The sequence below is a fragment of the Somniosus microcephalus genome, chromosome 11 (assembly GCF_052327205.1).
Source record: "Somniosus microcephalus isolate GS21.2 chromosome 11, FLI_Smic_1.0, whole genome shotgun sequence".
NCBI lineage: Eukaryota > Metazoa > Chordata > Chondrichthyes > Squaliformes > Somniosidae > Somniosus > Somniosus microcephalus.
The window spans coordinates 210,391,090-210,406,321 of NC_140997.1; the positions used below are offsets into that span (position 1 = coordinate 210,391,090).

Sequence of the window (15,232 nt, forward strand, 5' to 3'; positions counted from 1 at the left end):
TCGCCGAATCCCCCACCATCAACATCCTGGGCGTCACCATTGACCAGAAACTTAACTGGACCAGCCACATAAATACTGTGGTAACAAGAGCAGGTCAGAGGCTGGGTATTCTGCGACAAGTGTCTCACCTCCTGACTTCCCAAAGCCTTTCCACCATCTACAAGGCACAAGTCAGGAGTGTGATGGAATACTCTCCACTTGCCTGGATGAGTGCAGCTCCAACAACACTCAAGTAACTCAACACCATCCAGGACAAAGCAGCCCGCTTGATTGGCACTCCATCCACCACCTTAAACATTCACTCCCTCCACCACCGGCATACCGTGGCTACAGTGTGTACCATCTACAAAATGCACTGCAGCAACTCGCCAAGGCTTCTTCGGCAGCGCCTCCCAAACCCGTGATCTCTTCCACCTAGAAGGACAAGGGTAGCCGGCGCATGGGAACACCACCACCTCCAGGTTCCCCTCCAAGTCACACACCATCCAGACTTAGAAGTATATCGCCGATCCTTCATTGTCGCTGGGTCAAAATCCTGGAACTCCCTACCTAACTGCACTGTGGGAGTACCTTCACCACATGGACTGAAGCGGATCAAGGCGGCGGCTCACCACCACCTTCTCAACGACAATTAGGGACGGGCAATAAATGCTGGCCTTGCCAGCGACGCCCACATCCCATAAACAAATATTAAAAAACATGCCATTTGCCTTCCTTATTGCTTGCTGTACCTGCATGCTAGCTTTCTGTGTTTCTTGCACAAGGACACTCAAATCTCTCTGAGCACCAACATTTGAAAGTTTCTCACCATTTAAAAAATATTCTGTTTTTCTATTCTTCCTACCAAAGTGAATAACCTCACATTTCCCTACATTATACTCCATCTGCCACCTTACTGCCCACTCACTCAGTCTATCTATATCCCTTTGCAGACTCTTTGTGTTCTCCTCACAGCTTACTGTCCCACCTAGCTTTGTATCGTCAGCAAACTTGGATACATTACACTCAGTCCCTTCATCTAGGTCATTAATATAGATTATAAATAGCCGAGGCCCCAACACTGATCCTTGCGGCACCACACTAGCTACAGCTTGTCAACCTGAAAAACATCCGTTTATCCCTACTCTCTGTTTTCTGTCCGTTAACCAGTCTTCTATCCATGCTACTATATTATCCCCAGCCCCATGAGCCATAATCTTATATAATAACCTTTTATGTGGCACCTTATCAAATGCCTTTTGGAAATCTAAATATACAACATCCACTGGTTCCCCTTTATCTACCCTGCTAGTTACATCCTCAAAAAACTCGAATAAATTTGTCAAACACGATTTCCCTTTCATAAAACCATGCCGACTCTGCCTAACCATGTTATGATTTTCTAAGTGCCCTAATACCACTTCCTTAACAATGGATTCCAGCATTTTCCCGATGACTGATGTCAGGCTAACTGGCCTATAGTTCCCTGTTCTCTCTCTCCCTCCTTTCTTGAATAGCGGTGTTACATTTGCGACCTTCCAATCCGCTGGGACCGTTCTAGAATCCAGGGAATTTGGGAAGATCGAAACCATTGCATCCACTATCTCTTCAGCCACCTCTTTTAAAACCCTAGGATGCAGGCCGTCAGGTCCAGGGGATTTGTCGGCTTTTAGTCCCATTAGTTTCTCTAGTACTTTTTCTCTACTTATATTAATTACGTTAAGTTCCTCACCCTCATTAGACCCTTGGTTCCCCACCATTTTTAGTATGCTTTTTGTGCCTTCTACTGTGAAGACAGATACAAAATATTTGTTTAACGTTTCTGCCATTTCCTTATTCCCCATAATAATGTCTCCTGTCTCAACCTCTAAGGGACCAATGTTTACTTTTGCTACTCTCTTCCTTTTTACATACTTGTAGAAGCTCTTTTTGTATTTCTTGCTAGTTTTCTCTCATATTCTATTTTTTCCCCTTTTTAATCAATTTTTTGGTCATTCTTTGCTGGTTTCTGAAACTCTCCCAATCCTCAGGCTTACTACTATTCTTCGCAACATTATAAGTTTCTTCTTTCAATCTAATGCTATCTTTAACTTCTTTATTTAGCCACGGTTGGATCACCTTTCCCGTGGAGTTTTTGTTTCTCAATGGAATGTATTTTTGTTGAGAATTATGAAATATTTATTTAAATGCTAACTACATATCTACCGTCATACCTTTTGATCTATTTTTCCAATCTACTTTAGCCAACTCGCTCCTCATGCCTATGTAATTGGCTTTATTTTAAGTTTAAGACTTAGTTTCGGACTTAGGCAAGTCACTCTCAAACTTAAAGTGAAATTCTATCATATTATGATCACTCTGCCCCAGAGGATCCTTTACTATGAGATTGCTAATTAACCCCGTCTCATTACACAATACAAGATCTAAAATAGCCTGTTCCCTGATTGGTTCCATGACGTATTGTTCTAGGAAACAGTCCCGAATGCATTCCATGAACTCATCCTCCAGACTACCTTTGCCAATTTGATTTGTCCAGTCTATATGAAGATTAAAGTCCCCCACGGTTATTGCATTACCTTTGTTGCAAGCCCCTACTATTTCTTGATTAATATTCTGTCGAACAGTATAGCTACTGTTAGGGGGCCTATATACTACTTCCACCAGTGTTTTCTGCCCTTTGTTATTCCTTATCTCCACCCATACTGATTCTACTTCCTGATCTTCCGAGCCGAGATCCTTTCTCTCTACTGTCCTTATGCCATCCTTTATTATCAGGGCTACTCCCCCTCCTTTTCCATTCTGCCTGTCTTTTTGCAACGTCAAGTACCCTCGAACATTTAGTTCCCAACCTTGGTCATCTGACAACCACATCTCTGTAATGGCTATTAGATCAAACCCATTTATCTCTATTTGTGTCACTAGTTCGTCTATCTTGTTACACATGCTTCGTGCATTCAGATAAAGAGCTTTTAATTTAAATGTTTTACCATTATTCCCTGCTTTGACCTTATTCTCTGCTGCACTGCTACCATTAAGCTCTCTGTTCCTTCCTGTCACACTCTGCTTATTTTTACCCAAATTGCTGCACTGCTCTATTGCCTTGACCTTTCTCTTTAGATTTCTAAATTTCCCATCACCTGACCCCCCCCCCCCCCCCCCACCCACTTTTTTTTAGTTTAAAGCCCTATCTACAGCCCTAGTTATTCAATTCGCCAGGGCACTGGTCACAGCCCAGTTTTAATGGAGCCCGTACCGACGGAATAGCTCCCTCTTTCCCCAGTACTGGTGCCAGTGCCCCACGAATTGAAACCCCTTCATCCCACACCACTCTTTGAGCTACGCATTTAAACCTCTGATCTGCCAATTTGCTAGTGGCTCAGGTAGTAATCCAGAGATTATTACTCTTGAGGTTCTGCTTATTAATTTAGACCCTAGCTCCTCAAACTCCCTCAGCAGAACCTATGTCGTTGGTTCCTACACAGACCACGACAACTGGATCCTCCCCCGCCCACTCCAAGTTCTTCCCCAGCCGCGAGGAGATATCCTTAACCCCGGCACCAGGCAGGCAACAAAGCCTTCGGGGCTCTCTTTTGGGGCTGCAGAGAACAGTATCTATCCTCCTGACTATACTGTCCCCTACTACTACCACATTTCTTCCTTCTCCCCCCTACTTGGATGGCCCCCTGTACCATAGTGTCGTGGTCAGTTTGCCCATCCTCCCTGCAGTCCTTTTCCTCATCCATACAGGTAGCAAGTACCTCGTACCTGTTGGACAAGGTCCAGGGCTGAGGCTCCTCCATCACTACATCCTGGGTCACCATACCTTCCTGGCTCGCGGACAGACCCTCCTGTCCCTGGCCACTGACAAACTTAAGTACTACTTAACCTAAAGGGTGTGACTGCCTCCTGGAACAAAGTGTCCAGGTAACTCTCCCCCTCCCTGATGCCCCGCAATGTCTGCAGCTCGGACTCCAGCTCAACAATTCTGAGCCGAAGTTCCTAGAGTTGCAGATGTGGTTACTCAGGATCGCGATGCTCTCCATAAACTCCCACATGCTGCAGTTACGACACACCACCTGCCCTGCCATCTCTAACCATGTTTTATTTATTCATTAATTAGTTAAAGCTTTTATTCAATCGATATTTTAGTTTTTATTGTTTGATAATTGTATCTAGTTTAAGTTATTAAATTAATAAGTACTAGCAAGTTACAGTGATGGTCTGGTTGTTCTCATGAAAATGGAGCCATCATTTTGTGTTACCTCATTGAAAATTGAAAATCTACCAGCTGTGACGTAAAAAAACTCCTCAAATGAACCAGAATGCATCATTTTTGATGTAAAGATTCAAAGTTTTACAGGAGGACTATGTCCCTCGGACTCCCAGGAAATGCACCAACAGTTGTATGCCTTTAACATTTGGATTTCCCCTTCAGGATTTCACAGTTAGGTTTCCCCCTCCAACAATACGTATAAATTAAGTCAAAAAGCCTGTGTAAATACTTGGGAGGCGGCAGAGGAGCAGCAGCAACAACATGCTTTTATATAGGCGCTTCACAAATAAGTGCAAGGAAAATGGACACTGAGCCAGAGGGGAAAAGATTAGAAGGGGTGACTAAAAGCTTGGTTGAACAGATGGGCTTTTGAGAAAGTTTTTTTCTAAAAAAAAAAAAGGTGAAGAGGTTTAGGGAAGAAGTTCCAGACAATAGGATTGTAACAGTTCAAATGGTCTGCCACTAATGGTGGGAGGATAAGAGCAAAATCACCAGTCGTAGCAGAGAATCACCTACAATGGGTTCTCTTCCCGCTCCCGCACCGTTGCCTCTGGAGTCTCCCAAGGATCTATATTTGGTCCCCTCCTATTTCTCATCTACATGCTGCCCCTTGACGACATCATCCGAAAACACGTCAGATTCCACATGTACGCTGACGACACCCAGCTGTACGCTGATGACACCCAGCTCTAGCTCACCACCACCTCTCTCGACCCCTCCACTGTCTCTAAATTGTCAGAAGAATATTGGGAAGACCAAAGCCATCATCTTCGGTCCCCGCCACAAACTCCGTTCCTTAGCCACTAACTCCATCCCTCTCCCTGGCAACTGTCTGAGGCTGAACAGGCTGTTTGCGACCTTGGCGTCCTATTTGACCCCAAGTTGAGCTTCCGGCCACATATCCGTGCCATCACAAAGACCGCCTACTTCCATCTCCATAACATTGCCTGACTCTGCCACTGCCTCAGCTCATCTGCTGCTGAAACCCTCATCCATGTCTTTGTTACCACTCAACTTGACTATTCCAACACACTCCTGGCTGGCCTCCCATCTTCCACCCTGCATAAACTTAAGCTCATCCAAAACTCTGTTCACAGAATCACAGAATCCCCACAGTGCAGATAGAGGCCATTTCGGCCCATCGAGCCTGCACCGACACATATCCCACCCTATCCCCGTAACCCCACGTATTTAATCCCCTAACACTAAGGGTCAATTTATCATAGCCAAATCAACCTAACCCGCACATCTTTGCTGTTCACCCATCACCCGTGCTCGCTGACCTACATTGGTCAACACATGCGAGTGGCAAGGTGAGTTGATAGAGACTGCCTGCTCAGTGATCATAATCACTATTCCCATAAAAGATGACTAGGTCGAGAGGCAGCCAAGGATGTAGGTGAGGAGTTTATATGAAAGCCAAGATTAAGGGAGAGCATAAGATCAGTGAAGTCAGGGGAATGGGGCCTAGAACAGTTGACGTGTAGGTTGAAATCACTGAGGATGAGTCATCACTTAGTGCAGAGAATGAGGGGAGAAAGAAAGGGGGACATCCCAATAAAGGATGTCAATGTGGAGCTGGAGGCGGGGAGGGGTGGGGGGCGGAAGAGAAAATAGTAAACAAAGTTTGCACAGCCACCACCAGGCTCAGAAGCAAAGCATGGTTCTGAGCTTATAGAGAAGGAGGTAGGTCAAGGAGCTGTCAGAGGGTCAAGAATTAGTAAATGCACCAGCAGAGGTTTATAAAGGTCCAGTCAATTTAGAAAGCTGGAGGAGGAGCGGAAAACTGACCAGGCTCCAATGGAAGTTGATGTAGATAAGAGAAGTCAATTATACAGGGAACCAGCAGAGAAGAATAGCCAGAGATCATTGTCCATATCAGTACCAATGACATAGGCAAAAAGAGGGACGAGGTCCTGCAGGCAGATTATAGGGAGCTAGGAAAGAGATTAAAAAGCAGGACCTCAAAGGTAGTAATCTCCAGATAACTCCCGGTACCACGTGCTAGTGAGTCCAGGAATAGGAGGATAGAACACATGAATGCGTGGCTGGCGAAATGGTGCAGGAGGGATGGCTTTAGATTCCCGAGGCATTGGGACCGTTTCTAGTGAAGGTGGGACCTATAGAAGCTGGATGGGTTACACCTCAACAGAGCCGGGACCAATGTTCTCACGAGGAGGTTTGCTAGCGCTGTTGGGGAGGGTTTAAACTAGCTTGGCAGGGGGATGGGCACCAGCATATAGGAGTAGAAAAGAGGAATAAAGTGCATAAAAGAGAGAGTGTGTTGGATAGTACTAGAGAAGAAAGTAGTACTAGAGGCGGAAGTAGTACCATATTAGATAGTAGACTAAGAAAGACTACGAAAAATTCAAAAATGTGTTAAGAATGCATGTAGGTAAACGCACAAAGAGTGGTGAATAAGGTTGGTGAGCTAAAAGCACAATTAGCCGTGTGGCAATTTGATGTTGTGGCAATAACGGAAACGTGGCTTAAAAACGGTGAGGACTGGGCACTTAATATTCAAGGGTACAAGGTGCTCAGAAAAGATAGGGAAGGAAAAAAGGGAAGTGAGGTAGCAGTGCTGATTAAGGAAGACATTGTAGTGTTGGAAAGGGAGGATGTTCTTGAGGGGACAAGGACAGAATCCATTTGGTTTGAGTTGAGGAGCAAAAAGGGTATGATCACGCTATTGGGGGTGTTCTATAGGCCTCCAAATAGTGAGAGAGAGGTAGAGGAGCAAATATCCAGGGAAATCGCAGAGATATGCAAGAGCGAAAGAGTGATGATATTGGGGGACTTTAATTACCCAAATATCGATTGGGATAATGCTAGAGTAAAGAGAAAGGAGGGGGAGGAATTTCTGAAATGTGTTCAGGAGAGTTTCCTTGACTAGCATGTTCTTGGCCCAACTAGGAAGGAGGCATTGCTGGATCTGGTGCTGGGGAATGAGGTGGGCCAAGTCGACCAAGTGTCTGTGGAAGAACACTTGGGTACGAGTGATCATCGTATCATAAGATTTAGATTAGTAATGGAGAGAAGCAAGGAACAATCTAGAGTGGAACTTCTAAACTGGAATAGGGCTAACTTCAATGGGATGCGAAAGGATCTAGCCAGGGTAAAATGGAAGCAAAGACTGACAGGAAAAACTGTGATGGAACAATGGGTGATCTTTATGGAGGAGATGTTCCAATTACAGGCTAGGTACATTCCACCAAGATGGAAGGGTAAGAGAACCAAAGCAGGGTAACTCCTTGGATGATGAGGGAGATAGAGAAGATGATGAAACAAAAAAAGAGGGTGTGTGATGCATGTCAGGTGAATTCTTCAAGGGAGAACCAGACCAAATACAATAAGTTGAGAGGGAAAATGAAGATGAAAATAAGATTGACAGAGAATATGAGAGTAGAATGGCGATTAACATAAAAGGGAACCCAATAATCTTCTACCGGTATGTAAATAGTAAGCAGGTAGTAAGAGGCGGGGTGGGGCCTATTAGAGACAAAGAAGGTGATATTTTCTTAGAGGCGCAGGGCAAGGCTAGAATACTCAATGAGTACAGTACTTTGTATCGATGTTTACTAAGGAGGTGGATACTGACAAAATATCAGTAGAAGTGGAAAAGGTAGAAGCAATGGAAGGGGTGAAAATTGATAAGACAGGATATACTAGAAAGGCTGGGTATGCTTAGAGTGGATATGTCGCCTGGTCCAGATGGCTTGCATCCCAAGTTGCTAAGGGAATTGGGAGAGGAGATAGCGGAAGGGCTTGCCATAATTTTCTAATCTTCCCTAGATGCGGGGGAGATTCCTGAGGATTGGAAAGTGGCATATGTGACACCATTTTCAAGAAAGGGTGTAAAGACAATCCTAGTAACTACAGGCCGATCAGTTTAACATCAATGGTGGGTAAAGTTTTAGAAACAATAATCAAGGAAAAAATTAATGGGCACTTGGAGAGGTTTAAGCTAATTAAGGAGAGCCAACACGGATTTGTAAAAGGCAGATCGTGTTTGACTAATCTAATTCAATTTTTTGATGAAGGGAATGCAATGGATGTTGTCTACATGGATTTTCAGAAGACGTTTGACAAAGTACCACATAGAGGGCTGGTTATCAAAATTGAGGCTCATGGAATAGGTAGGTCAGTGGCAGCTTGCATAAGGAATTGGCTTAAGGATAGAAAACAGCGAGTTGTGGTAAATGCCTGTTTTTCAGACTGGAGGATGGTAGACAGTGGTATTCCCCAAGGGTCAGTGCTGGGGCCACTGCTTTTTTTGATCTATATAAGTGACCTGGACATTGGAATACAAAGTAGAATTTCTAAATTTGCCGATGACACCAAACGGTGAGGATGATACCAATCGACTGAAACAGAATGGGCAGAGAAGTGGCATTTTGGAATTTAATACAGAGAAGTGTGAGGTGATGCATTTTGGGAGAAGGAACAGGGAGAGGCAATATACACTTAATGGCACAGTTTTAAAGAGTGTGCCGGGACAGAGGGGCCTGGGAGTTAATGTGCATAGGTCCCTGAAGGTGGCGGGACATATTGACAGAGTGGTTAACAATGCATATGGGATCTTGGGCTTCATAAATAGAGATAGAGATATTGAGTACAAAAGTAGAGAAGCTATGTTGAATCTTTATAAAGCGCTAGTTAGGCCACAACTGGAGTACTGCGTCCAGTTCTGGTCACCACACTTTAGGAAGGATGTGAATCCCCTTGAGAGGGTGCAGAGGAGATTTACCAGAATGGTTCCGGGGATGGGGGATCTTAGCTACAAGGACAGGTTGGAGAAGCTGGATTTGTTTTCATTAGATCAAAGGAGGTTGAGGAGTGATTTGATAGAGGTGTACAAGATTATGACAGGTTTAGATAGGCTAGACGGGGAAAGGCTGTTCCCACTAGTTGATGGCACAAGGACTAGGGGACACAGATTAAAGGTTTTGGGCAAGAGACACAGGGGGGGATGTGAGGAAAAACTTTTTTACACAGCGAGTTGCGAGGACCTTGAACTCGCTGCCGACGGAAGTGGTGGAAGCGGAGACACTCAATGTTTTCAAGGGGAGACGGGATAGGCACTTGAGGGAAATAAACTTGCACAGCTACGGGGATAGTGAGGGAAAACTTTTTTACACAGCGAGTTGCGAGGACCTTGAACTCGCTGCCGACGGAAGTGGTGGAAGCGGAGACACTCAATGTTTTCAAGGGGAGACGGGATAGGCACTTGAGGGAAATAAACTTGCACAGCTACGGGGATAGTGAGGGAAAACTTTTTTACACAGCGAGTTGCGAGGACCTTGAACTCGCTGCCGACGGAAGTGGTGGAAGCGGAGACACTCAATGTTTTCAAGGGGAGACGGGATAGGCACTTGAGGGAAATAAACTTGCACAGCTACGGGGATAGAGCGGGGGAGTGGGACTGACTGGATTGTTCTACAGAGAGCCGTCGTAGACTCAATGGGCCGAATGGCCTCCTTCCGTTCCGTTATGATTCTATGACTCGAAGAGCAATGCAGTGAAGGACTGGAGTGAAGCCCAGGAAACAAGAAGCAGGCCTACGCTAGAAATCAGAAGAAGAGTATCACTGCAGAGAACCAGAGCACCAATGGAAGAACAGGATTGATTAAGGACATTGCAGTGGAGCAGCTTGAAGTGCACAAGATCAGAAGCCGTGCTAAGCACAAGATAATCAGCAGCACAGGAGGACAGTGCAGCGGTGTACAGCAATCCACACTATCAGGTGAGCAAGGTACTACAATCAGCAATCAGTGGGCTTCTGGCCAGGGGCTCTGTGGTGGAATTTGGGTCAGAAATAGATGTCAGCTAAAACAGAGAAGTGCTTAGACAGGTGAAAAGTGGAGGCAACTGTATGTTTACTCTTTGTAGGTAGGGTCAGCAAGACAGAGGTCATTCAGCGTCAAAGGAACTATAGATGTTTACAGCACAGAAAGAGGCAATCATGTCTCTTAGGATTCTTAGCTAGGGCAATCCAAAAATAATCCCTCTGCCCTGCTCTTTCTCCATTGCCTTGCATTTTCCTTTGCTTTAAATGTTTATCTACTCTTCCTCTAAAAGAAACAATGGCTTCTGCTTCAATCACTCAAGTGGCCAGGCCAGCAGCAGCAAATCAAAGAGTTGGAAGCGCAGCACAACGAGCATCCAGAGGTGCGAGCAGCAGCAGAGTTCAGAATCAGGAGAGAGCCAGAACAGCATCAGAAAGCCAGCAGCCACAGGCACAAGTGAAGCAGAAGCAAGAGAAAATTTCAGGCCAGCCAAGAAGCAACAGAGCACCAGCAGATCAAATCTAGCAATACAGTAGCAAGGAACCTGCACTGCAGAATGGCAATAAGAGGGGAACCTCCAGAATTAGACCAGAGCAAGCCTCAATCCAAGGTCTGAAGATAAGTGAAGCAGAGCCAAGATAGGTTTTAAACTTTTAAGATCCACAGGTGAATTAAATGTGGCAGAGGGGTATTGGGTAACAAAGTTGGGAAAGCAGTTAATGCACAAGTTTTGAAACTTGCACAAAGCTTAAACATTTCACTGGTTTACATTAGAATGATAATGGAGGAGCTTATAGAAGAGGAAGGGACTGCAGCTATTCTTGCTGAAGCAGTTGGTCAACTTTTGCCAGTTTTCTAATTTGCATGTGTGCTTCTTGAGATCACCAAACTCAAAATTGGGAGGAGGCCCTCTTGGTGTCCAAATGCAGCAGTCTCATGGGTCATTCAGTTGCTGCACTCAAGTATTGGTCCTGCACACTCTAATGGCATTGGATGCCTGAGGAAGAGTGTGTTTGAAGACCAGGACCTCAAACCCGGCACTAGGCTCATGGTCTACAGAGCAGCAGTGATACCCGCCCTGCTGTATGCCTCAGAGACATGGACCATGTACAGCAGGCATCTCAAAGCACTGGAGAGGTACCACCAATGCTGCCTCCGCAAGATCCTGCAAATCTATTGGCAGGATAGGCGCACCAATGTCAGTGTTCTTGCTCAGGCCAACATCCCCAGCATCGAAGCTTTGACCACGCTCAATCAGCTCCGATGGACGGGTCACATTGTCTGCATGACCGATACGAGACTCCCAAAACAAGCGCTCTACTCGGAGCTCCGGCACGGCAAGAGAGCCCCAGGTGGGCAGAGGAAACGTTTCAAGGACACCCTCAAAGCCTCCTTGAAAAAATGTAACAACCCTGTCGACACCTGGGAATCCCTGGCCCAAGACCGCACAAAGTGGAGAAGCATCCGGGAAAGCACCAAACACCTCGAGTCTCTTCGCCAGGAGCAAGTGGAAGCCAAGCGCAAACAGCGGAAGGAGCGCACGTCAACCCAAGCACCCCACCAACCCGCCCACCTCGTCAACCACCGTCTGCCCCACCTGTGACAGAGACTGTAGGTCCCGCATTGGACTCATCAGTCACCTGCGAACTCATTTTTAATGTGGAAGCAAGTCATCCTCGGTTTCGAGGAACTGCCTAAGGAGGACATTGGGTGCAGTTCATAGCTCTCCAAGCAAGTTTTCTCTCTGGTCCTCCTTAAGGAGTGCAATACATTCTGCTACAAAATGCACACAAATAAGCCATCAAAAGTGTCCCCCCAGGGCCTTCCCTTTACATATAGTGTACCCACTTGTAAAACTCTCCTTACAGCTAGGCTTAGTGGCAACATTCGCCACTCCGTCAGATGGTTGTGGGTTCAAGCCCCACCGCAGGACTGAACCACATAGTCAGGACTGTCAGTGGTGCAGTACTGAGGGACTGCCATATTGTCATTTGGATGAGGCCTTGTGAGGTGGGCACATTTTTGAAGAAAAGCAGGAACTTATCCCTGCATCCAGGGTGCCTTGGATCCTGTTTACCTACAAACAAAGAGTAACTACACTTGAAAACAATAATTCATTCACTGTAAAAGTAATTTATCAGCTGTGAAAAACTTTGAATATCCTGTGAAAGTGAAAGGTGCTATATAAATACACTGGCAGCAGGAATATTGGGTTCTGAAATCTGACAGCAATCCAATTGGTTTACCAAAACATTTTTCTATGAAACCCTCAAGAATTAGATACAAGTAGATTGAAATAACAGCTTAATGAGCACAGCCTTTACTCAACTGCTGCCTGTGAAAATACAGTAAACAAAAAAGCTATATGGAACAACCATAGTTACTCAAAAAGGAACTGTTGCCATATGAACATGTTCTTTCAGAAAATGCAAAGCAGTACTACATCTCTCACATTGTACAGGGCCTTGGTGAGACCACACCTTGAGTATTGTGTGCAGTTTTGGTCACCTTATCTGAGAAAGGATATTCTTGCCATGGAGGGAGTGCAGCGAAGATTTACCAGACTGATACCTGGGATGGCAGGAATGACGCATGAGGAGAGATTGGGCTTCTCCTCGCTGGAGTTTAGAAGAGAGGGGATCTCATTGAAACTTATAAAATTTTAACAGGACTAGACACAGGAAGGATGTTCCCGATGGCAGGGAAGTCCAGAACCAGGGGACACAGTCTAAGGATAAGGGGTAAGCCATTTAGGACAGAGATGAGGAGGAATTTCTTTACCCAGAGAGTGGTGAACCTGTGGGATTCTCTACCACAGAAGGCAGTTGAGGCCAATTCATTAAATATATTCAAGGGAGGAGTTAGATATATTTCTTAAGGTTAAAGGGATCAAGGGATATGGGGAGAAGGCAGGGATCGGGTACTGAGTTTGGATGATCAGCCATGATCTCATTGATGGCTCGAAGGGCCAAATGGCCTACACCTGTTCCTATCTATGTTTCTATTAAAAATTCACTGGTATAACAAATGACAACATATGAAAATATGCAGTATTTCAAATTAACCAGTTTGATCTATTTATATGCCAGGTTGTACTGTAACTTAAAAATGGCAGAGATTTGAATTAAACTACACTTTATTTTGTTTAATGGTACATTTGTGTTTAAGAATTGCACAGTTGTACATAGTTGACAATTCCCAATTTCCTATTCAGCTTATGCTTCAGTCTTCTGGGTCTATCGAGTATTAAACAAGTCTGTAACAGCAGTATTGTCGGCTGATGCAATATTTGACAAATGGCTGGAAAGGTCCACACCCCCACGTGATAGATTTTAAAATCTGGAATATGACAAGACACTTGGAATACACTACAGGTCCGTCAACAACTGAAAAACGATTAAAGTTTCGAGTGGATGGTTTTGACGGAAAGGTGCACACTCCAAACGAGAACTTATCTTTTCAGAAACTGACAAATCTGCTGCGCATCCAAGTTCCCCCCCACCACCAACCATCAGAGGATCACAAACTGCGGACAAGGCGAAGCAAAACGGAAAGCCGGCTCCTGCTTCTTTAAAGGCGTACGACCAGATATTGTGCTTCCAAAGAGCGCCAGCCTGCCCGGCTCGACCGCAGGAAGGCATTGCCCTGTTGGCGCGCACATCAGACACACAGAGAGAGAGAGAGAGAAGGGCGTGCGAGGAGCCGGCGGCATTTCAACGCCGCCAGCTAGCTAGCTCCGCGCACCCATCGCAGGGGACATGCCTTCTCGGTCTCAGTCGGCACCTCACTCAGCGACCAGCGGATCCCCAACTGCACCAAAAGACACTGAAACAAATCCACAGCCCACGTTGTTCCCGCGGCACCAGCCCCACTCACCGGCTTTTCTGCTGTAATCCGCCACTGCGTGAGCCGGCGTCCCCCCGCCACCTGACCAATCGTCAGCGTCCCGCCAACAAACTCGCCTCCCATTGGTTTCTTTCTGTAACTAAGGAGCGGCCGTCTTCCAGTGTGCTCCTTTCCTATTGGTTCGCCCTCGGACGGTCATTTGCACTGTGCGGGCGCTGCGTCTCCCCTCGTGTCTTGCTGCTAACACAGCACAGAAACAGGCTCAGTAGGTCTATGCCGGTGTTTATGCTCCACAGAAGCCTCCTCCTATCCTGTTTCATCTAACCCCATCAACATATCCATCTATTCCCTTCTCCCTCATGTGCTTATCTAGCTTCCCCTTAAATGCATCTATACTAGTCGCCTCAACTGCTCTTTATGGTAGCGACTTCCACATTCTCACCACTCTCTATGTAAGCTAGTTTCTCCTGAATTCCTTACTGTATTTCTCAGTAACTATCTTATATTTATACTTATCATTACTTCAGCTATTCTGCTCAACTATGCCTTTGTTACCTCTAGACTTGACTATGCCAATGCACTCTTGGCTGGCCTCCCACATTCTACCCTACGTAAACTTGAGGTCATTCAAAATTCTGCTGCCCGTGTCCTAACTTGTACCAAGCCCCGGTCACCCATCACTCCTGTGTTCGCTGACCTACATTGGCTCCCAGTTAAACAATGCCTCGATTTTAAAATTCACATCCTTGTTTTCAAATCCCTCCATATCTCTGTAATCTCCAGCCCCACAACCCCCTGAGATATCTGCGCTCCTCTAATTCTGGCCCCTTGAGCATCCCTGATTTTAATCGCTCAACCATTGGTGGCCGTGCCTTCAGTTGCCAAGGCCCTAAGCTCTGAAATTCCCTCCTTAAAATTAAAGTCTTGTAGACAAGGGTAATATAGTAGATGTAATTTATCTAGATTTTCAAAAGGCCTTCGATAAGGTACCACATAATAGACTAATGAATAAGGTCAGAGAATGCGGAGTCAGGGGACAAGTGGCAGAATGTATACGATAGCAAAATACTGCAGATGCTGGAAATCCGAAATAACAACAGAAAATGCTGGAAAAACTTAGCAGGCCAGGCAACATCCGTGGAGAGAAAATAAGAGTCAACGTTTCGGGTCAGACCCTTTGTCAAGACAGAAAAAGCACAGGAAATGAAATAGATTGAAAGGCTAGGCTGGGAGAGAACAAAAGAGAAGTGAAGAGACATTAAGAGCTATTCAAAACGAGACGAGATGGTGATAGGACTAGTGGAGACAAAAGACGGCTCTAGATTAGGTGTGAAATGCGCTGGCAGAA

General features: G+C 45.5%; 1 protein-coding gene across 2 annotated transcripts in view; it reads right to left on the minus strand.

Moving 5' to 3' along the window:
- Positions 1-14,007, minus strand: part of iars1 (isoleucyl-tRNA synthetase 1) — a 274,070-nt gene extending 260,063 nt beyond the window's left edge. For both annotated transcript variants that reach the window (XM_086001804.1, XM_086001803.1), the window contains exon 1: positions 13,915-14,007. The gene's annotated coding sequence lies outside the window, so the exon portion shown is untranslated. The remainder of the gene's footprint in view (positions 1-13,914) is intronic.
- Positions 14,008-15,232: the final 1,225 nt, after the last annotated feature.